The sequence below is a fragment of the Capra hircus genome, chromosome 6, assembly GCF_001704415.2.
Source record: "Capra hircus breed San Clemente chromosome 6, ASM170441v1, whole genome shotgun sequence".
NCBI lineage: Eukaryota > Metazoa > Chordata > Mammalia > Artiodactyla > Bovidae > Capra > Capra hircus.
In genome coordinates, this window is record NC_030813.1 from 69,665,671 (window position 1) to 69,682,134 (window position 16,464).

Here is a 16,464-nt window from a genome sequence, read left to right on the forward strand (position 1 = left end):
GCTTTAGCTCCAACACCAATTTGTTTTTCCTTTCATTCTTTTTTATCTGAGAGCAATTTGAATTCCCTGGCACTTACTCTTGTGAGTAAACCAGATTCTTCATATAATATTAAAGTAAACACTGCTGTATATATTTTTCAACTTTGCTTTAGACTAAATAAAGCCTATATGAATAGACACAGATTATGAGAGAATTGGCTAAAAAAAGGAGTTTGGGTTCCAAAAAAAAGAACTAGGTAGACTTTAAAAAGTATGATTAATGTGATTTACTTGATGTTTCTTATTTCCAGTTTACATCTTATAAATACGTATGATGTGTCATGTTTTTGGACATATATGTGCCCTGCTGATGAACTGAGAAGAAATAGAAACTCATTAAGGCTTAAAAGGTAAACTCTTTTGTCCCCTAAGAGGGAGCAAGAGGGTCTGTCCATACACGTTAGTCTGTATGTCAGCTGTCAGCAATCTGGTCCTAGCTGGGGTAAGGAGAAAGGGATATGCAAGATGGCTTTTTTTTGCAGTTTGGAGTGAGAAAAAGCAGGAAGTAGATTCCTTCCTTGAGTATGTGTATGGGGGTGGGGTGGGGGGGGGATACTCTGCCTTGATACAACACCATTGCGACTTAGGAACCATCCTTCCTCCTTTTCTCTGATTTGGGGTAGAATAGAAGCCTGAGGGGATGTTTACAGAGATGTGTAGTCCACCAATGGCATGCCAGGAAGTGACAGGAAAAATAACAACGCCCATCTCTGTTTGTCCTTAATCCCTGCTTCCTTCCCCACTGCTTCATGGTGCCTGCAGTCTGTCCAGAAGTTCTTCTACCTAACTTTGAAATTCTAAACATCTGTGGTTGACAACAAAGATACGTTTCAGAGCAAATGTGAGTCAGCACCATCTGCAACCAAGAGGCTCATTAGAGGTCGTATGCACACTGTCACCTGGACTGGAAAATTCAATGGACTGGAAACTTAGTAGCCTTAAGAGCAGCCTTCAGGAGGGCGATTAAGAGGTACAGACTTCCAGCTGCAAAATGAATGAGCTTCATATTTTATGAAATAATATACTCAGTAATGATATAATATCTTCATGTGGTAACATATTGTAACCAGATTATTGTGGTGATCATTTTGTAATGTATAGAAATATTGAGTCACTACGTGGTACACCAGGAACTAGCATGGTGTTATACTTTGACAAACTTGGAAGAAAAGAGATCATATTTGTAGTTACCAGAGTGGGGGGAGAGTTAGAGTGGGTAAATGTAGTCAAAAGATAAAAAATTCCAGTTAAAGGATAAATAACTACTAGGGATGTGGGCGTCCCTGGTGGCTCAGTGGTACAGAATCTGCCTGCCAATGCAGGAAACACAGGTTCAATCCCTAGATCAGGAAGATCCCCTGGAAAAGGAAATGGCAACCCACTCCAGTATTCTTGCCTGGGAAATCCTGAGGACAGAGGAGCCTGGTGAGCTACAGTCCATGGGGTCACAAAAGAGTCAGACACAACTGAGCGACTAAATAATAACCTACTAAGGAGGGAAAGTCTACATATTGACCAAATTTTTTTCTCTCTGGAACTCACCTAACCCCTTCATGGGTGCCATTTAGAACATGTCTAATTCCTTAAATCCATTTCAATTATTTGACGACAGCCCCCAAGTCTTCCCATAGGTTCAGCAGCCTTAGGTGTATCCGACATTCCTTCCAGTTTCCAAACTCCAAGAGCCTGACCACACTCTTCTGCAAGCTCTAAACTTATCAGTGTACTTCCTGCAACATATGGACAGCCTCCAAGACAGAGTGAAATGAGAGTAACCAACTGCTCCCATAGCCAAAGACTGCATCTGTTTTCTTGGTGGCAATACACACCTTGGCTGTTACTGCAGTCCTGCCAGGGCTGAGCAGGGGACATTACACTGAGCCCTGAAGGAATCTATTAGTAAGTCTTGGCCACAGAAGTGAAAAAAGATTAAGGGTAATGAAGTAGAGAAGTAGATGCTTTAAAAGGCAAAAGCAAGGGTTTGGAGCAATTTAGAAAATGCAATGATATTTACTGGCATTAGCTAGATTTCTGTAAACAAAATAAAACCCTTAATGGCCAAACAGTTCCAGTATTGGAATTCTCAGCATATAATCTGAACTGAAGAATGAATGGTATTTGAGGAATTTGGGGCTCTCCCATTTGTTTGTATACATTCCTTTATTTTGACAACTCTTGGTATTTTACAATATCCTGACATACATAACACAAGAGAAATGGAAACCAGTTTAAAAAATGGTAAATCTGAGATAATTTTTCCCATCCAGAGCATAAACATTGAGTTTTCACTGAAATTCACTATTAATGAAAAAATGAAAATAGGGCCAAGGGCAGCTGATGAAGGGGCAGGTGATGGAATAAACTAGAAATTCTGCAACTCCAAATGCTCTGTACCTCTTCCTGTCCAGCTGCTTTAAAAAAGGAGAAGAAGATGCACAAGTGCTTGAGAAGGAAAGTGTACCTAAGGAGGCTTGCTAGCCAGTCACCTTGGAACACTAGGCTTCTCCATTTATCTGCCAGAAAGCATTGCTTATAGAAAATTCCTACTTAGCCTATGACAAACACAGGAAAAAATCCACTGAAGACATTCCTAAATAACAGATACACTTATCCCACCAGTGCTGTGTGGTCCACGTTGCAATATGTAGTGTGTGCTTAGTCACTCAGTCATGTTCATCTCTTGCAACCCCATGGTCGGCAGCCTGCCAGGCTCCTTTATCTATGGGGTATTTTTCCAGGCAAAAATACTGGAGTGGATTGCTGTTTCCTCCTCCAAGGGATCATCCCGACCCAGAGATCAAACCCATGTCTCTTGTGTCTCCTGCATTGCAAGCGAATTCTTTACCACTGAGCCATCGAGGAAGTCCCTATGTTGCAGCCTAAGGCCAAAGGAGATATGCGTCCTGATATACATGTATATTTTCTAATGGTTAATTTCCCCTAGATCATTAAGCTAATTGAAAAAACATGGGAAACGTGAAAAACACATATATTAAATGTACAACATTATTTTAAGTTTAAATAGTTTATTTATACTAAAAACAAACATTTTTACCCCATAGTTTCACTTTCCTGGCTTTAAAGGAAGCAAGCCCAGCAATAGCATTTTCAAAAATCTGCCTATTCTTTTGTCTGATTTTCAACTGAGGAAACTGCTGTTTGACAATCTCTTTTGACTAAGTGATAACCTTAAGTAATCTTTAGGTAACTTGAGCTACTGATCCTTTTATTCATCATGGATTTTTGCATTAATTTTGGTTTTTTAAAATAATGCATTAAAACAGTACTTATCATGATTACCAGGGTTTTGGGGGCCCCCTTAAAATTACACCCAAAGGTAAGTCCTGCACTTGCCTCACAAACTCATGGCCCTGCCACTGTTGCCATTTCAGAGACGCAGGTAGAGCTGTGTGTTGAGGCTATGGTGAGGACCCAGCTCTGCTTCCAGCTACCTCTGTGGGTCTCAATATTTTCCTTGCACCTGCCCTGATTCCCAGTCAGGTGCAATGGCAAAAGCAAAGAATTACAACCTTGTCACAGGTGTACCACTAAATTTAACCAAGATCTAAACTGATTTGACTGAGCATTGTCTTGATACATGCTTGATAGAGGCAGCAGGTGAGCAATCTGCTGATGGGTTCATGAAGCAGGAGGAAGAACTTTCTTCAAATGAGAGGAAGAAAATGTAGCCTAAGGCCAGGTCCCCCAGACAATCACAGGACAACTGAATCCTGAAAGAGCTGTGTTTTGTGAGTATATAAGAGAGCCCATTCAAGTAATAGAAATAGTTCTCTCAAGGAAGGACACTGTATGAACTGTTGCTATACCAACAATGTGAGACTTGGCCCTACCTGGGGGAGAGATAAACTAGGAGGTTGTGATTAACACATATGCACCACTATATATAAAGTAGATAACCAACAAGGACCTACTGTATAGCACAAGGAACTAAATTGAATATTTTTAAAAACCTATGAGGTAAAAGAACCTAAGGAAGAATAAACATATATATATATGTATATAACTGAATCACTGTGTTATATACCTGAAACTAACGTGATATTGTGAATCAACTACACTTCAACGTTTAAAATTTTAAAAAAAGAATTAGCCTTTAAAAAAAAAATGAAACTGAGCTTAAAGTTTTCCTGTTGTTGATGATGCTTTAAAATTTGGATGAAGCTCCACAGGGCAGAATGGCTGCAGAGCTGGTTTCAAACTGGTCACTGAGGCCATGTCGCAGTACAGAGACAGTACAGATCACACTCATAGCCAGGAACATTGAAACTGTGGAGACTAGATATATAGCCCTTGAGGAAAAGAGTGGGTGGAACAATGCCAATAAATTCTTGTAACACCAATGGCCTTGTCTCCCTTTCTACAATGATTATCAGTCCAACCACTGCCCTGGCTCTGGCTTCAACACCTAAATTAGACTATTGGGGGAAAGGAATTGCCAAAGTCAGGGCAAACTCTATCTCTCTATTCAGTTCAGGTCGGTCGCTCAATCGTGTCCGACTCTTTGCGACCGCATGGACTGCAACATTCCAGACCTCCCTGTCCATCACCAACTCCTGGAGTTTACTCAAACTCGTGTTCATTGAGTCAGTGATGCCATCCAACCATCTCATCCTCTAATGTCCTCTTCTCCTCCTGCCTTCAATCTTTCCCAGCATCAGGGTCTTTTCAAATGAGTCAATTCTTCCCATCAGGTGGTTAAAGTATTGGAGTTTCAGCTTCAGCATCAGTCCTTCCAATGAATATTCAGAATTGATTTCCTTTAGAATGGACTGGTTGGATCTCCTTGCAGTCCAAGGGACTCTCAAGAGTCTTCTCCAACACCACAGTTCAAAAGCATCTGTTCTTCAGTGATCAGCTTTCTTTATAGTCCAACTTTCACATCCATACACAGAAAAACCATTGCTTTGGCTAGATGGACCTTTGTTGGCAAAGTAATGTCTCTGCTTTTTAATATGCTGTCTAGGTTGGTCATAACTTTTCTTCCAAGGAGCAAGTGTTTTTTAATTTCATGGCTGCAGTCACCATCTGCAGTGATTCTTGGGAGCCCCCCAAAATAAAGTCTATCACTGTTTCCATTTTTTCCCCATTTATTTGCCATAAAGTGATGGGACCACTATGATCTTAGTTTTCTGAATGTTGAGTTTTAAGCCAGCTTTTTCACTCTCCTCTTTCACTTTCATCAAGAGGCTCTTTAGTTCTTCACTTTCTGCCATAGGGTGGTGTCATCTGCATATCTGAGGTTATTGCTATTTCTCCTGGCAATCTTAATTCAAGCTTGTGTTTCATCCAGCCCAGCGTTTCTCATGATGTACTCTGCATATAAATTAAATAAGCAGGGTGACAATATACAGCCTTGATGTTCTCCTTTCCCGATTTGGAACCAGTCTGTTGTTCCATGTCCAGTTCTAACTGTTGCTTCCTGACCTGCATACAGATTTCTTGAGAGGAAGGTCAGGTGGTCTGGTATTCCCATCTCTTAAAGAATTTTCCACCGTTTGTTGTGATCTACACAGTCAAAGCCTTTGGCATAGTCAGTCAAGAAGAAGTAGATGATTTTTCTGGAACTCTCTTGCTTTTTCAATGATGCAACAGATGTTGGCAATTTGATCTCTGGTTCCTCTTCCTTTTCTAAATCCAGCATGAACATATGGAAGTTCATGGTTCACAAACTATTGAAGCCTGGCTTGGAGAATTTTGAGCATTACTTTACTAGTATGTGAGATGGGTACAATTATGTGGTAGTTTGAGCATTCTTTGGCATTGCCTTTCTTTGGGATTGGAATGAAACTGAACTTTTCCAGTCCTGTGGCCACCGCTGAGTTTTCCAAATTTGCTGGCATATTGAGTGTAGCCCTTTCACAGCATCATCTTTTAGGATTTGATATAGCTCAACTGGAATTCTATCACCTCCACTAGCTTTGTTTGTAGTGATGCTTTCTAAGGCCCACTTGACTTCATATTCCAGAATGTCTAGCTCTAGGTGAGTGATTATACCATCTTGATTATGTGGGTCATGAAGATCTTTTTGGCTAGTTCTTCTGTGTATTCTTGCCACCTTTTCTTAATATCTTCTAGGTATTAAGAGGGTTAGGTTAGGTCCATACCATTTCTTTTCTTTATTGTGCCCATCTTTGCATGAAATGTTCCCTTGGTATCTCTAATTTTCTTGAAGAGATCTCTAGTCTTTCCCATACTATTGTTTTCCTCTATTTCTTTGCATTGATCACTGAGGAAGGCTTTCTTATCTCTCCTTGCTAGTTTTTGGAACTCTGCATTCAGGTGGGTATATATTTCCTTTCCTCCTTTTCCTTTCTCTTCTCTTCCTTTCACAGCTATTTGTAAGGCCTCCTAAGATAACCATTTTGCCTTTTTGCATTTCTTTTTCTTGCAGATGGTCTTGACTCCTGCCTCCTGTACAATGTCATGAACCTCTGTCCATAGTTCTCCAGGCACTCTGTCTATCAGGTCTAATCCTTTGAATCTGTTTGTCACTTCCACTGTATAATCATAAGGGTTTTGATGTAGGTCATACCTGAATGGTCTAATGGTTTTCCCTACTTTCTTCAATTTAACTCTGTATTTGGCAATAAGGAGTTCATGATCTGAGCCACAGTCAGCTCCCCGTCTTGTTTTTGCTGACTATATAGAGCTTCTCCATCTTTGGCTGCAAAGAATATAATCAATCTGATTTCAGTATTGACCATCTGGTGATGTCCATGTGTAGAGTCTTTTCTTGTGTTGTTGGAAGAGGGTGTTTGGTATGACCAGTGCGTTCTCTTGGCAAAACTCTATAGCCTTTGCCCTGCTTCATTCTTTCTCTATTAAACAATGTAAATTTACAGTTACATGTTAAATTATGGATAAATTGTACGAGACTTGCAGGTATCAAAGTGCCATCATTTTTTTTTTTAAATACTAACTTTGAATTAAGATATATAAGAGGCTAGACAAATACTCTGGGGGCTATACCTTAACTTATTTTGTAGTGGGGAGAAATTAGGGGCTTTAATGGGCTTCCCTGTTGGCTCAAAAACATGGCTGAAGCAATTTAGCACACTGGTGACCCAGATGGTAAAAAAATCTGCCTGTAATGCAGGAGACCTGGGTTCAGTCCCTGAGTCAGAAAGATGCCATGGAGAAGGGGATGGCAACCCACCCCAGTATTCTTGCTTGGATAATTCCATGGACAGAGAAGCCTGGCGGGCTATAGTACATGGGATTGCAAACAGCTGGACATGACTAAGTGACTCACACTTCCATTTCCAGGTACTTTAGTGATCTGAATAAAAATAGTCATGCACAGGATAAAAACTATGTTCAAACCAAGAGCCTGGGTTGGAAGTGGAGGTGGAGAGATGAGGGCACCATATGCATTGCAGGGGAAAGAGAGGACAGAGGGAGGGCAGGTGTGTATGGGCTACAAAGGTCAGGGTTAGCTCTGCTCCTACTTAATATCTAAATCATCAGTCTCTAAGAGAGAGTAATTCATCAATGCAGTCTGTGAATGACACCTGTCTGTATAGTGTTGAAATATAGTCAGGAAATTCAAGGAAAATTGAACTAAAAGGAGAACATGTGATATATCTGGAGTCAATAACTGAGAAGATAGATGTTCAGAAAGTGGGGAAAACAACGGAGTGTTATATGAGAAGAAATTCAAGTTTTAGAAGTCAGCGATGGACTTTCACAAGCTCCTGTTGGAGAGGAGCTTTGTTTCTCTTGTCAGAAGACTTTACTGCCTTTCCCCTGGGGTGTCAGGGCACACCTTTCAAACTTGGGTTTGTTTGTAAGAACTCCGGCCCATAAAAGACGTCCTTCCACTTCTGGTCTACCAACATATTGAGGTGGAACTGACCCCCTGCCAACAACAAAATGAAAGCAGAATATTCTGCATTGACCAACGGCTCATGGCCCTTGCAGTCAGTTGCCACAAGGTCCTGGGCAGGGCTGATGTCAGATGAGAAGTATGGCAAAGAAGCAGACTGGCCTTCTTACACTCAAGGCTGAAAAACATCCTTGTGCTATGCCATGCTTGGTCGCTCAGTCATGTCTGACCCTTTGTGACCCCATGGACCACAGCCCGCCAGGCTCCTCTTATCCCTGGGGATTCTCTAGGCAAGAACACTGGAGTGGGTTGCCATGCTGTCCTCCAGGGGATCTTCCCAACCTAGGGACTGAACCCAGGTCTCCTGCATTGCAGGTGGATTCTTAACCGTCTGAGCCACCATGGAAGCCCAAGAATACTGGAGTGGGTAGCCTAAACATACTCAGGAAATGCTTTTTTTTTTTTTTTCTTTTAACCTATAACCAAGGTTTAAGGAAGAAAGGACAAGGTGGAGGAAGACATTTAAGTGCTCAACATTTCTCTACTGTTTCAATTCTATAGGTATTTACCTCTTATGTGCCTGACTGCTGCTGCTGCTGCTAAGTTGCTTCAGTCGTGTCTGACTCTGTGCGGCCCCATGGACAGCAGCCCACCAGGCTCCCCTGTCCCTGGTATTCTCCAGGCAAGAATACTGGAATGGGTTGCCATTTCCTTCTCCAATGCATGAAAGTGAAAAGTGAAAGTGAAGTCGCTCAGCCGAGTCTGACTTCTAGCAATCCCATGGACTGCAGCCTACCAGGCTCCTCCGTCCATGGGATTTTCCAGGCAAGAGTACTGGAGTGGGGTGCCACTGCCTTCTCTTGTCTGCATTTCTGTGGGAGTTCCCATAGGCAATTAAATTTCACCCTCAACGAGTTTTTCTAATTAGGAAAATAGAGCTTTCATATAGAAAAAAACAAACAAACTTGAAACAGTGTAAGAAAACATACAATAAGTATGGTCCTCCAAAATAGGAGCCAGGGACAAGCGTGGAGGAAAAGGAGTGAGAAAGCAGTGCGGCATGGCTCAGAACAGTCAAGGAAAGTTCTTGGAACAGATTGTCCTCAGGGAGGGTCACGAAAGATTAAAGAAATTTGGGAAAGTTGGAAGAAATCCAGGCAGAAGGAAGAAACTGAGCAAATTCTTCAAGCAAAAGGAATCCACCCACCATGTGTCTGGTGTTCCCACATGTCTGAGATTTTAAAATTATTAAGAAGTCACAGGGATTTGAGTTGGGTGATGATCTTAGATTCTCACCAAGAGCAAGAATCCTCTTTATGACATGCTGGGGGATGACCAGCTTCTGTTTGAAATATCTCCAGTACGTTTCCTTAGCCAGAATACCACCTAACTGTTAAAGCAACCTAAGATGACCTTCACTTATTTGTTTTTGTAGATTCATCATACTAGTGACTGAAAAGATTCAGCAGGTCTTTAGCATATAAAACACTTAACAATTGTATTTTGAACTTTGAACATAGGAATAAATAATTGTAGTGGTGAAGGTTGCCAATTCTGTTTCTCCCTGGCTGTACTTTGCCCAATATATCAATCTCCAAGTAGATAAGGAATTTCATCATAAGAAGTGGGAGGGGCCTACGTGTAGGATAGTCCCTCCCAAAGATATGCCCACATCCTAACTCCTAGTACCTGAGAGTGTGAACTTATTAGAAAAAACGGTCTTGTCTTTGATGATAAAATTAAGTTAAAGATCTTGAAATGAGATCATCCTGGATTATCTGATTTACCCCAAATCCAATGACAAATGTCTTTTTAAGAGACAGAGGAAGAGGAGACACAGAGGAGATGGTGATGTGCAGACAGACTGGAATGAAGCAGCCACAAGCCTGGGACACCAGGAGGCACAGAAACTGAAAGAAGGAAAGAAGGATCCTTTTCTGGAGCTTCCAGTGGAAGCAGGGCTCTGCCAATGCCTTGATTTCACAGTTCTAGCTTCCTGAATTGTGAGGAAATAAATGCATGCTGTTTTGAGATGCCAAGTGTGCGGTAATTCATTACAACAGTGATAGGAAATGAAAACAGGGCTCTGTATACCCAGAAGGGGGTACACATTCCCCATGATCTTTTACGATGCTTCTCTACAGGATTTAGGGACAACACAGTGAGTGGCAGCCAATTAGACATCTATTAAGACACACTTCTGGATAGCAGTTCTGCCCTAGTATAAAAACCTAATTTTCTTTTAATCCATAGCTAAGCGAGAACACAGATGTCTCCAGAGATGACTGTTAAACCAAATTTCTAGGGCCCCAAGGGAGAAAAAAGAACTACAGGTAGAATAGCTGAGTTTGTGCGTGTGTCGTGGAAGACATAAGACAAGCATAATGATACTAGTTAATGAGGAATCTGAAAACACCAGATGACTCATGTGTTAACGTGAGTATGCTGGAGCCTCAACATGTAGCGTACTATTCAAAGATGGCCGCGTGACTGTGAGAGCAGTCATAAGCAAGTTATGTAAATCATCTCAACAGATAGCAATGACATATTTAGACCTCACCATCATATGCGTGTTATTGCCACGCTCCATGCCAAGAGGCTATTAAAGAAAATTCTTGTAGAGTTTCCACTCTGCTATTGGTGCAGTCTTTTCCATCCCCGTGACAAATGCTTCAAACACAAGAAGCGACCAAGAGTCACTAGGAAATAATGGTGGAACTGCAGTCCACACATTCTAAGTCACATATTAATGATATATATATAAACGATCTCTGGTTAATTGGGGCAGAACTTAGCCACTGACAGAAGTGTATTGTCAATCCACCATGTCAAAGAGTGTGGCTCCCTAAACCAGAGAGAGGGTCAGGGAGGGGATGAGGTATTCTTCTGGAAAGGCAGACACAGAAGGGCAGGGTGAAGAGGACAGGAATAGAAAACCACAAACCTCAAATTTGGGGGTCATCTTGTCTATCCTCTACTTGAACTCCAGGAATCCCTTCTCTCCCCTCCTTTTTAGATTATATTTTATGATGTAAAATAAGACATAATTATTACTAGTTAATTAGCAGTTCACTAAGTGCAAGATACTATGTTGGATACTTTTCATGTATTTTCTCAGTTAATCTTTAGAATGACCCTATGAGATCCGTGATCTAATCTTTATTGTATAGATGAGTGGTATGTGCTGCTAAAGAGATGCAGGTCTTCTTTGTCATTCGTTCATTCAGTAAACATGTGAAGTCGCTCAGTCATGTCTGACTCTTTGGGACTCCATGGACTGTAGTCTACCAGGTTCCTCCATCCATGGGATTTTACAGGCAAGAGTACTGGAGTGGGTTGCCATTGTACTAGGTACTAAATATAGCAAAAACCAATCACCTTCAGACAGGGAGCTCAGTGCACTGCAAGGCAGCCTACTGGATTTTTAGACAACTCTAATTCTTAGAAAGTTCTGCCTCATGTTGATCTGAAATATATCTGTGGTAAGCAACAGGTCACTGCGTTGTCCTCATCTGAGAACCAAAGAAGAGGAAAAGATGGATGGAAGAAGTTTATAGAGGAGAATCAACATTCTCTGTTCTTATTTCAGCTCAGTGAAGTTTTTGTGCTTTGCAATTTGTATGGCTTTCATGTACACCTTTATTCTTTGGAGATAATAGATGGTTAAACCCTATTAACCCAGAAAGAGTGATGTAGTCTTCCTTCCAAATGGTTTTGAAAAGCCCATGTTATTTAGAGGCCCTGTCAGAAAACAATAAATTTGCCACCCACATAAAAGTGAGTCTATGCGGTGCCAGCATGCAAATATTAGGACAAGTTATGTACACTAGAGAGTCCATGAATGCTGAGGCAAGGGGAAAGGACAGATTTTAGGGTATCTCTCATATGTCCCCTCTCAGGAGCATCCTACAGAATGGCCTTTTAAGTAGTTAGAATCCTAGCAGACCTTATCTTCTCCACTTGGAGTGTGGAATTCAAATCTAAAAAGGAGACGCTGGAAGCCAGGAATCACCACTCCAGGAAACCCCACTGTTTATTTACATTGCAGAATCCTACTACCCACAGTTCTGCAAAGGACCAGGCATTTCAACTGACAGCACCCCAGCCCGGAACTCCAAGATAAACAAGATATTAATAATCTATGTTACCAGGTTCTCCTTCTAAGCCTTTGGGGGCCTTTTGGGAAATCTGTTTTGCTCAGAGCATCTTTGGTTCTCAATTTACTACTGTTTCCATCATTATTATACCCAAACTGTAGCATGACCTAGGAAGTCTAGCTGTGTCCAATATAATAATTGTTTCCTCTAATACTACACAATTTAACACTTATTGAGTGCTTTCTATATACCAGGCACTTTATATGAAACCATTTCAGTTATTCCTCACAATAACACTGGGTTTGGTAAGTATTCTGTTTTCCAGATGATGAAACTGAGACGAAGAGATATTCAATTACTTATTTAGTTTAATAATTACCTGATGGAACTGGCCCAGATCTGATTGATTCTAGCCACCATGCCTTCCGTTAAAGAAAATAATAGTTGACATTGTGCCAAAGACTAGTCTAAGCACTTTAAACATTTCAATTCATTTCAGCTTCATAATTTTCTTATAGCTTAGGTGAAGTGAGGTTAAATAACCCATCCCAGGTTACAAGGCTAGTAGGAGGTGGTGCTGGGTTTTTGAACTCAGGGAGTCTGATGGCAAAGAACAGGCCACTGTTCTAATGCAGTAGCACCATTCCACCTAGAATTCAATAAATAAGACTAATATTTCCTAATGAGGCATATGGCCACTCCCCTGCAGTCAACCTGACCTACTCACATAGGTGCACAGCCCATACAGCTTCTGTTATGCAGCCTGGGGATGTGAACCACAACACATTGACATCTCTTTTGGGGGAAAAGGTAAATATGGAAACTGATGGATGAGGAGGTTGAGGTGCATCTCCAGGTTCCACTGAGCAAGCTAGTAATCAGTTCAAGGTTATGAACCCCTGATCTCAATCCACTAGGCTGTTACCTTGCTCTTGATGATGAAAATTTTCTTTTTGATGATGACCTTATCTTTTCAGGGTAAGGTGAGACCTGGAGAAGTTCCCAGGGCACTGGGAACACGCCTGCTCTCATGCAATGGCTCAAGGTCATCAAAGAGCACACGACAGTCCGTTAAAGGGATGATCATGTCAGCAAGACTTCCCAGTTCTCCTTCCTTAGTCCAGGGCAGGCTCCTCCTCCCAGCTCACCAGGCTACAGCCAACTGTGTTTACCTCCAAGACTGGAGGAGACCAAGCACCAGTCTGCCCTGGAGATAACACAATTGAAAGCAGAAAGGGCTGTCTGCCAAGTCAGATTGCACAAATGCCATCCCCCGAAAGCCTGTGGAGGACCACATTTTGTGGGGCTGTTGTGGGATGAGAGTCTTGAGGAGGAAATAGGCAGGAGTAACAGCGTGGCTAGCAGCTCCTAAAGCTGGCCTGGGAGAATGGCAGGAACCAATCTGCCTGGCCTGTTTAATGACACAGTTTAAGCATTTTCCTCCCTCCTGCCTGTTTCCTTTCTCTGCACTGTGAACATCGGTGTTAATTACTTACAACTAATAACCATAACAAGAACTATCAGGATTCCTAACAATTGCAACCACATTAGACCTTTTATCTCAGAAAGGTCAGACTATTTCCTCCAGCAATCCAGATAAATAGCCTCAAGGAGGCTGGATCTAGCCTTTGCTTGGCACCCACTTGACACCAGGCACTGGCCACTAGACGCTCTATGTTACCCCATGCACTTCTCAGGACCGTTTTATGTTGCTGGGATTATTAGTTCTTGTTTTACTGATGAAGAAACAGAGACTTAGGGAAGTAATATAAGGAATATGTAAATGGAAGAGACTGTACAGTTTTCAATCAAGTCATTTTGCACTTAACCAAGGGATGGAGTTACTATAGGAAGGGAACCACTGTGGGTCTTTTCATCCCTGTGAACAAAACTCATGTACACATTATCCAAGATACCAGTTGCATTCTAAATCACCTGACTCTGAATTCCAGTCTCTGTAATTTTTTTTTCTTTCTTATATCTGGGGGCATAGTATCCATAGCTTTGTTCCTTTAATAGTCAGGAGCCCTGACATATAGTGATAAACTGATTGGTTTAATCATACATTATCTACTATGCAGAGACCTAACGAACCACGGCCCACAGGGGGAAGGAAATATCGTGGAGAGGTTTGTGACTTTAAGGACATAATTCTATCTAGGAGATTTAGGATCTAAGCGATCTTTTTCTCTCTTGTGTTGACAAAACTCTGAATCAAGTGAGGCTATTGGTGAAGGACAGGCAGCCACCACCACCCAAACACAAGGCTCAGGGGAAAAGGACAGACTCAAAGGTCAGCTGAAGAGCAATACAAGCCTCTGAGGAGTAAGAGAAACTGGCAACAAATGTGAGGCAGAGTCTCAGGGGAGAAGCAAACACCCAAGATTAAAGTGTTCTCAATTTGTGTCTGTTTATACTTTAGGAGAATTGACATGCACTTTGAATTTCTGGGTGGATGAATATGAATTTTTATAGGAATAGGAATATTCCTAACAGATTATTACCTTGCTAACTGAAATCTCAGAAAAATAGCCCATGAAGGAATTCAGGATGAAATGCCTCCCTCACAGGTTGACTTTTCTCCCCCAGTTTTCCAGCTCATCCCAGTAGGGAGCCAGGTTTGGAAATGGTTTCTCTTCCTCTAACAACAGTATTGGGTGGAGAGTGTGTGTGGGTACTGGGCCATCCAGAACAGAAGTGGTAACAGTCTGTGTGGTCAGGATTAAGAAAACAAAATGGATCCTAGAGGCAAAATTTCTCAAGGAAGAAAGGTCCTGGCAGAACAGTCTCCTTGGTATATTTGCAAAGGAAAGAGAGAGAGAAAAAAAAAAGGAAGAGTTCCCAAAAATTACATATCAGACCTGAATCTATATTCTTGTAAACACTGAGGAAATGATCTTTACTTTAGCCAAAGGTCAGCAGGCAGCCAACTCAGGGTCTGAATGTAAACAATTCTAATCCAAGTCTGTGAAGTAGTTTTAAGAAGAATAAAGGACAAAGAAAATAGTAGACTTCTCTAGAGAAGAAAGAAGGAAGAAGCCTGGAGTGCTTCTGAGTAAGGGCAATAGAATTTACCTGCCAGAGGAACAGATTTTCAGAGGGTGGGGGGAAATAATTAAGGTCATCTCACAGGTTTAGATGGAAATTGCCTCTGGTGAATGCAGAAGGTAAGGGAAAATAAGTCAACTCTGATTTCAGCCCCCTCCCAACACAGGTCTGCATCTTGAAGTTTCAAAAAAAAGTATCCACTCCATCTCAGAGTTTAAAAATAATAATAATCAGTTCAACTTCCCAGACAATCAGAGGCTGGATTAATGATTAAGAGAAACCGAAAGGATTAAATATCTGACCTGGGAGAATTTTCCTCTGCATCCAAAATGTCAAAGACATCTCTTTCCTTTCAAAAAGAACTTCTCCCTCTGGGACAAACACCCAGGGCTAAACCATTCAGCTTCTATTTTTCACTCACATTCTTCCTTCAGATCCAGGGTCCACGGTCTAAACGGCCAGAGAGGAACAAGCAGGGTTTCAGCTCACCTTTCCAAGTGCTGCCTGGGGCTCTCAAAGCAGCAGCACCCCAGCCGTTCTCACGCCTGTGGCGAGTCCAGCAACTCCTTGGGCTGCCCCGGCAGTAACCGGCCTCCACCTCCGTCCTACAGGTGCCTAGAGGAACAAGGAGGGCATTGGTTGGTGGAGACCAGGAAATGTGTGACATCACAGGAGCCTCGACAGATAAAACATTGCTGGGACCTTAGTTATTGAAACAGTCAGTAGGTCCCACCCACCTGTCGTTCACCTGAATACCTGCGAGCAGGTAGGTGGCGTCTCTGGGTGGACAGATGAATCAGTTAGAGCAATTTGCCGACTGGAATTTACTTTCTTTCCTGCATGGCACGTGTCCAGCCCCAAGAACAGGTCTGAATTTCTATGCCTGGTTGCTTCCTGGGCCCCTCCTCCCACCCCCTTCCAATGCTATCCTATGCTAAGTTGCTTCAGTGGTGTCCGACCCTGTGCGACCCCATAGACGAAGTTTATTTACTTTTATCATTTTGACAGCTTTCAAAAAATTGAGGTATATTTGATTTGCAATGTTATTTTCGTCTCTATATTTTATTCCATTTAAAGTTCTTACAAAATCACAGCCATATTTCCCTGTGCTGTGCAATATACCTTTTTTTCTTATTTATTTTATATCTACTGGTTTTTACCTCTTAGTGCCCTACACTTAGGGCCTCCTTGCTGGCTCAGATGGTAAAGAATCCACTTGCAATGCAGGAGACCTGGGTTCCATCCCTAGGCTGGGAAGATCCCCTGGAGAAGGGAATGGCTACCCACTCCAGTATTCTGGCCTAGAGAATTCCATGGACAGAGGAGCCTGGCGGACTACAGTCCACGGGGTTGCAAAGAGTCGGACACGACTGGCTGGACACGACTGAGTGACTTTCACTTTTCCCCTACCCCATCTTGCCCCTCCCCTTTTCC

The 16,464-nt window shown here is 42.0% G+C and overlaps 1 protein-coding gene across 3 annotated transcripts in view; it reads right to left on the minus strand.

Annotated features, from left to right (window-relative positions):
* Positions 1 to 16,464, minus strand: part of LNX1 (ligand of numb-protein X 1) — a 190,486-nt gene that overhangs the window by 118,126 nt on the left and 55,896 nt on the right. For 2 of the 3 annotated variants that reach the window (XM_005681613.3, XM_018049456.1), the window contains exon 2: positions 15,452 to 15,645. The gene's annotated coding sequence lies outside the window, so the exon portion shown is untranslated. The remainder of the gene's footprint in view (positions 1 to 15,451; positions 15,646 to 16,464) is intronic. The other variant, XM_005681612.3, reaches the window with a different exon arrangement.